Genomic DNA, 6,547 nt, shown 5'->3' on the forward strand with positions numbered 1-6,547 from the left:
TGGCATCCCCCACCCACTGGCCCCAGGCCATTATGATCACTGTGCTATCTTCTCTCTCACTGGCTCCTACCTCACACCACACACAAAAATTAACTCAATTTTTTTTTGGGGGGGGGGGGCTGGGGATTCGAACCCGCCACCTTAGGTGTATGTGGCTGGCGCCTTAGCCGGTTGAGCTATAGGCGCCGAGCCTTGTGAACATATTCTTAGGAAGAATATCCCTGAAGTGGAACTACTAGGCTCAGAGACTCACTTAAGACTTGATTCATTCCTTCTGGCCACTTGTAGACACAAGCTGAACACAGCTTCAATCCAAAATTGGTACTGGGTCCATTTTGTTCTGCCATTCCTTCAATTCAGTCCTGAAATTTTTCCTTCTCTTGAATCAAGAGACATAGTAGTCAGCCTGGCCTTTCTGCTTCCTGGTTTCAAAGGTCTTTTCTTTCTGCCTCTTTGATGCTGCACACTTCACTGAGCCTCCCAAGGAGGCTCTCAGTCACTTATAGGCACTTCAAGACTGGCATGATGACAGTGGAGTACAACACCAGGGCAGACGAAGGTGGGGGCCACAGCCTGTTGGAAAAAAGTTTCTATTTCACTCAGTGTTCCAAGCCCTGGATGTCATTTGGATTGTTTTAAAAAGGTGTCTCCAATAAATGAAAAATAGTCAACGGCAACAGTTGAAGAGAAGAGGCAGGAGCACTGGCTGCAGAGGTCTGTTTGGGTGGCGTCCAGGGTTAAGAGCGGCACACACCTGCACAGGCAGCAGCAGCGCAGGCCCCCAATAAATGGCCGGCTGGTGAGCCGTGTTCTGCGCCTACTCCCAAAGGCTGAGGAAGTTTAGAGACCAGAGAAAGGCTGACATAACCAATTTCTCAGAAAGAAAAGAAACATTTAATGGAGACTTAGGAAAAGAAGTCTCATCTCTGTTGGCAGTGAGGGGAGACCCACCATTACCTCCAGACCCATGGCTTCTAGACCACAGGGAAGGGAGTCGGCAGGACAACCCAAGTTGGCCCCTCAAGGGAAAAACAATACTATATGAATCGGCCTACGGTTCTGATTTACATTAACAGTAATCTGGAATCTGCAATCCAGACAGGATAGAAGGGCGCGGTGAACGGGACAGGCCCGCGGAGGGGAGGCGAGCCGATCCCCACCCTGCCCTGCCCGGCCCTCTACCGACCGCGTGACTCTGGAGGGGAGCAACCGCGTGGAGGGAAGTGCCGTGTGGATGCCCTTGACTGAGCAAGTAGCAGCCCCACGACCGTGGCGGGGCACGGGCCTCGATCCCCCCACCTCCCACCTGCGCGCTCAGACTGGTCTTCGATAGGAACGAGTACTTTTCCTCAGTCTTATGTAAAACGCTGAGGAAGTTCAATGCAGGTCAAGCCCCAAGCTTGTCCTTCCTCGCGGCCCACCTACCGGCTCACAGTAGACGTCGAAACTGCCCGGGGTCCGGCCTCAAAGACTGGCCTCAGGCCAACCACCAGGAACTTCTGGCTCCGCCGCTGCGAGCTCCGCCCACCGCTCCTGGAGTTTCCGGCCCCTAGCCTTCATCTTGGCTCCGCCTGGGGGAGGGGAGTCTCTATCCTGACGTCACTTTGGGCTCCTCCCCTTCATGGGTGGTGCCTCCGCAAGGCGCCCCTTAGCCTCGCCCCGGCTGTCACTCGGGCTCCGCCCTCTCACGGGCGGGGCCTCCACACGTCTCTCTGGACGCACGCGCGGCCAGTCTCGCCTGCGACTCCGACCCATAGGAGCCCACGTCCTTCCGGGGGGGCCCCGCGCGCCGGTGCGGTGCGTGCGTGAGCGTGCGTGAGCGTGCGCGTCCCCGCCGCCGCTGCCGGTGCTGCTCCCGCGCCTTCTGCCGCCGCAGCCACCGCTGCCGCCCCGGGAGCTCAGGCTGAGGACCCGGTCGGCCGCTGCCCAGCAGCGCCGCGGAGCGGGGAACGGAGCCGCGGAGCCGGCAGGCGGGCGGGCGGGCGGCCGGTCGGGCAGGTGAGCTCGCTGCGGGCGGGCGCGCGTCAGGCTTGAGGGCGGCGCGGGGGCCGCGGGTGGGGGCGCGGGGTGGCGCGCGAAGCCGGAAATGGCGGCGACCCTCGGGCCGAGCCCCGGACACGAGCTGCTGCGGCGGCGCTGTGGCTGCAGCTGGGCCCGCGCGACGAGGCCAGAGGAGGGGCCGGGGCCTGGCGGCGCGCGACGGGGCCGGGCGAAGTGAGCGCACCTGGTGGCCGCGGTGGCCTAGCGGCCAGCTCTCCGTGGGGCGACAGTCCCTCCCTGGCTCGCGGGCGCGGCCTGGGCTACGCGGCCCGGCCCACCTCTGGGACTCGCGGAGCTCTTGGTTCCGCGAAGTCGGAACCTCCCAAGGAGGTCGGGACCGCGGGTTTGAGCCCCGGGTCGTCGTGCCTTTGCAGCTTGGAGAATTGGAAATTGTTCCCTACGTCTCTCAGATGAATCGCTTCAGTGTTGTTACTTCTAAAAGCATTTGATTTGTTTACTAGAAGAAACTTCGTTTTCTTTTAAAAACATTATTTTGAGAAATGTTTCACAGTGTACTCTCAGGGTGCTCATCTGCTCAGGTTCTAACTTAGTGCTAAGCGGCCGGATTAAGGACTCCCTTTTTCATGTCCCTAAGAAATGATTTCTCAGAATTCGTTCAGTTGTGTCATGCAGGAAAAGGAAGCAAGAATTGCAGCTTTAGTTTTGTTTTCAGGGTTAGGCCTGGTGGGGAAGATTTGGATTGATCGTTGTAACCAACTAGTCATAGCCTTATTGGTGTGTTTGAATTGCTAGACCTTGTTCAGAAAAGCCTATTTTAATGAAAGAACAGTTATTTTGCTCCATCTGTTTTCAGGGTTGCCTGTAGGTAAAACTATCCCTATAGTTTCTAAGATTTTATATTCATTTATTTGCTTCTCTCTTTTTAAAAAACATCTTGCTGAGTTTCAGGAATAAGTAATATGTCAAACAAGATGGAGTTAGAAGTCTCAACTTAAGGGTTTTAGGGAAGTTTCTGACCTATTGTTCCTGGTTCTCCTTTTGCTGTGTCAGTGTTATGGGACAGGATGGGATGGAGTGGGGATTCTTGGTGGCTTCTGGCCAAGTGAAGGGCTATAGTTACCTGTGCTGGCTATGTGGCCTTTGGCTGGAAACCCTTGGTGGAGAAGGGTTACCTGCAGGGTCTCAGTCCCCCCACCCCCCCACCCAGTGATCCTGATCCCCATCACTGTGTACCTGTGCAGCAGCTCCTTTCTAGTCCCAGGATAAATGAGTACTCTGCCCTCTGGTCTGCCTGAAAGGCTCAGTTCTTCCTGAGCACCCTGCATTCTGACTTCAACTCTCCACCTCTTTGTTTTCCTATCTGTGTTCCCAGCTTAATTTTCCCACAGTTCTGAATCCTCCTAATGTCCTATTTAATACATTTATGATACTTAATATTTTATTGTGAGATAAGATCCATGGGGAGACTGTTTTGTGCAGAGAACAGTGCTGGCACATGGTACGTGCCCAGTAAATACTTGTTAGGTGAATGAAAGTGAGGAGCTTTAGCCACAGCTGTGCAGTTTGATGGCCATGTCACCTGTGGCCATGTCACCTGATGGCCATGTCACCTGTGTTTGTCACCTGGAAGTGTGTATACTGATTGTATAGAAGAGCATAGTTCCTGGGAGTTGTGGGACCAGTAATGGGTCTGAGTTACCAACCATCTTTCCCTCACTTAGGAAAGACCACCAGGTACAGGTGGATGGGAGGGTGCTTGAGGCCTTCTTGTAAATCTTTTCGCAACTTTGAATTGTAATTATTTCAAAATTTGAAAGTTATTGAAAGTCAGATGTGCCACTGGTAAGAATGCCTTTAAAGCAGTGGTTCTCAACAATGAAAATAACATCATGGCATTAGGAAGGTTGCTTTAGAGGCTCGGTGCCTGTAGCTCAGTGGTTAGGGCACTGGCCACATACAACTGGGCTGGTGTGTTCAAACCCAGGCCTGGCCTGCTAAACAACAATGACAGCTACAACAAAAAACCAGGTGTGGGCTGCACCTGTGGCTCAGTGGGTAGGGCACCAACCCCATATACTGAGGGTGGCGGTTCAAAACTGGTCTTGGCCAAACTGCAACAAAAAATAGCTGAGCATTGTGGCGGGCTCCTATAGTCCCAGCTACTTGGGAGACTGAGGCAAGAGAATCGCTTAAGCTCAAGGGGTGGAGGTTGCTGTGAGCTGTGATGCTACAGCATTCTACCAAGGGCAACAAAGAGAATTAAAAAAAGCCTTTAGAAATTTTGTCTTTGATCATCAGGAAAAAGTCTATGTTCTGGACCTTTTACTCTGTTATGACATGTGGTAGTGAATTAGGGCAGGTGGGGCACATTCTATCTCTCTCTTTTTTTTTTTTTTTTTTTTTGAGGCAGAGTCTCAACTATGTCACCCTCAGTAGAAGGCCATGGCATCACAGCTCACAGCAACCTCAAATTTGCCTCAGCCTCCAAAGTAGCTGGGACTACAAGTGCCTGCCACAATGCCTGGCTATTTTTTGGTTGCAGTTGTCATTGTTGTTTGGCAGGCCAAGGATGGATTTGAATCTGCCAGCTCTGGTGTATGTGGCTGGTGACCTAGCTGCTGAGCTACATGTGCCAAGCCTAGAGTGATTCTTTTAACATGGGCACAAGTGGTTCATGCCTATAATCCAAGTACTCTGGGAGGCCCAGGCAGGTGGATTGCTTGAGCTCAGGAGTTTGAGACCAGTCTGAGCAAAGTGAAACTCTGTCTCTACTAAAAATAAGGAAAAAAACTATCTGCGTGTTATGGTGGGTGCCTGTAATCCCACCTGCTTGGGAGGCTGAGGCAGAAGGATTACTTGAGCTCAAGAGTTTGAGGTTGCTGTGGGCTGTGATGCCATGGCACTCTACCCAGGGTGACAGAGTTGAGACTATGTCTCAAAATAAAAAAAAAAATAAAAAAAAAGAAAGAAAAGAAAACAAACATAGTTCAGAGAAGAAAGACAGGCTGCACATTGCTCAGTTATTCTGTGCTGTGGAGTCCTACTTGCTTGCAGAGGAGTGACATTGCTGGGCCCAGTAGTAGAACTACCCTGGATACCACTACCTTGCTCAGCATCTCACTGTTAATAATTGTCAGACCTGGAACTTGAACTCAAGCCTTTGGTACCAGATTTCTTGTAATTGTTCCTTGACCACCTACCTGACACTAGCATGAGGAATCTTGTGACATGCTGCTGCTGATGTATCTTCAGGGCCCAGATGTAAGATGTGCACACTGTCACCTCAGGTATAGTCCATGCTCAGTAAGTGTTTGTTGAATGAATAACTAAAATGCAATGGGTTTGGAAGTCATGATAAGGTAGAATTTTATTTAAGACAGAAGTTTGCTTCTGGACTCAGGGAGTAAGGTGAACAGGGTACATAAGGTTTGGAGTGTACAATGGGCAAACAGTACCAGCAAAGGAGAGCAGCTAGTTTTTCTCCAATAAGGAAATAGACCCTGTAGTACTCCTAAAGTGAGTTCATTATTATATTCTGATGGAAGCATTCTTGTGCCATAGTTCCTGGGATGTGTCCAGGGAGTGTGGTCTTCTCTCAGACAAACCTTGTGCCTGTCACAGACTTTCCTTCCTGAAAGAGGACAAGACAAGGGCTCACGTGACTAGGGCCCCTTCTGTCTCTGCACCTCTGCATTCTGTAAAAGTAGGGTACTTGTCCCTGCTCTGCTTCCTAAATAGAAGTGACCAAGGTGCTGAAAAATAGTAATAGCCCTATTGTATGAAAATGCTGTTGTCATTCTAGGAGCTGGGACTGTTATGCCTGGGCCACCTCAGATAATGACATCTATGGAAGAGGATTAGTGGCTAGTCCGTTACCAGTCACTAGCAATTCAGCTCTGAAGATTTAAGGATTAGATTACCCAGCAACCTTTAGTGTAGATTTTGTCTCTCATCAATCTTTGCATTAACTTTGAATATGTTGTGTGTTGATGAAAAGCATGTTCTGCTTTATTCTTAGTACATGGCAGACATTCAACAGGTGTAGATCTTAAAAATAGAAATTGTTTTAAATTTTTAGAATTTTCCAGACGTGTTGATGCTTTGCATTGAAATTGCAGAAATGGCTAGGTGCAAGTATTGCACCTGTAAACCCAGCACTTTGGGAGGCCAAGGCTAGAGGATTGGTTGAGGTCTGGATTTGGAACAAACCTGGGCAACATAGTGAGACTCTATTCTTACAAAAAAAAAATAGGTGAACGTGGAATCCGGGATTGTGAGGTTACAGTGAGCTATGATCATGCCACCGTACACCAGCCTGGGTGACAGAACGAGATCCTCTCTCTTGAAAGAAAGGAAGACATTGCAGAAATGAAGGTCAGCATCTCAGTCTCTAAACAAAGAAATACTTAACAAGCCCAGGTTTGGGACAACACTGAAAATTCTACATTGATCAGTTTCTTCTTCAAGATTAAACTGTATAGGCTCGGCGCCTATAGCTCAACGGGCTAAGGCGCCAGCCACGTACACCTAAGGTGGCGGGTTCGAA

General features: G+C 50.4%; 1 protein-coding gene and 1 long non-coding RNA gene across 3 annotated transcripts in view; one reads left to right on the forward strand and one right to left on the reverse strand.

The window, feature by feature from the left end:
• The window catches only part of LOC111724441, a 3,487-nt gene extending 1,973 nt beyond the window's left edge, over positions 1-1,514 (reverse strand). The window contains exons 1-2 of the long non-coding RNA XR_002772740.1: positions 1,426-1,514; positions 254-573 (exon numbers count right to left, since the gene is read on the reverse strand). This is a non-coding gene — a long non-coding RNA (uncharacterized LOC111724441). The remainder of the gene's footprint in view (positions 1-253; positions 574-1,425) is intronic.
• A 312-nt stretch (positions 1,515-1,826) lies between these two features.
• The window catches only part of DNAJC5 (DnaJ heat shock protein family (Hsp40) member C5), a 37,804-nt gene continuing 33,083 nt past the window's right edge, over positions 1,827-6,547 (forward strand). Inside the window, exon 1 of one of the 2 annotated variants that reach the window (XM_003787790.3) lies at positions 1,827-1,998. The gene's annotated coding sequence lies outside the window, so the exon portion shown is untranslated. The remainder of the gene's footprint in view (positions 1,999-6,547) is intronic. The other variant, XM_023512012.1, reaches the window with a different exon arrangement.

This window comes from Otolemur garnettii, unplaced genomic scaffold, assembly GCF_000181295.1.
Source record: "Otolemur garnettii isolate 467f Iridium unplaced genomic scaffold, OtoGar3 scaffold00023, whole genome shotgun sequence".
NCBI lineage: Eukaryota > Metazoa > Chordata > Mammalia > Primates > Galagidae > Otolemur > Otolemur garnettii.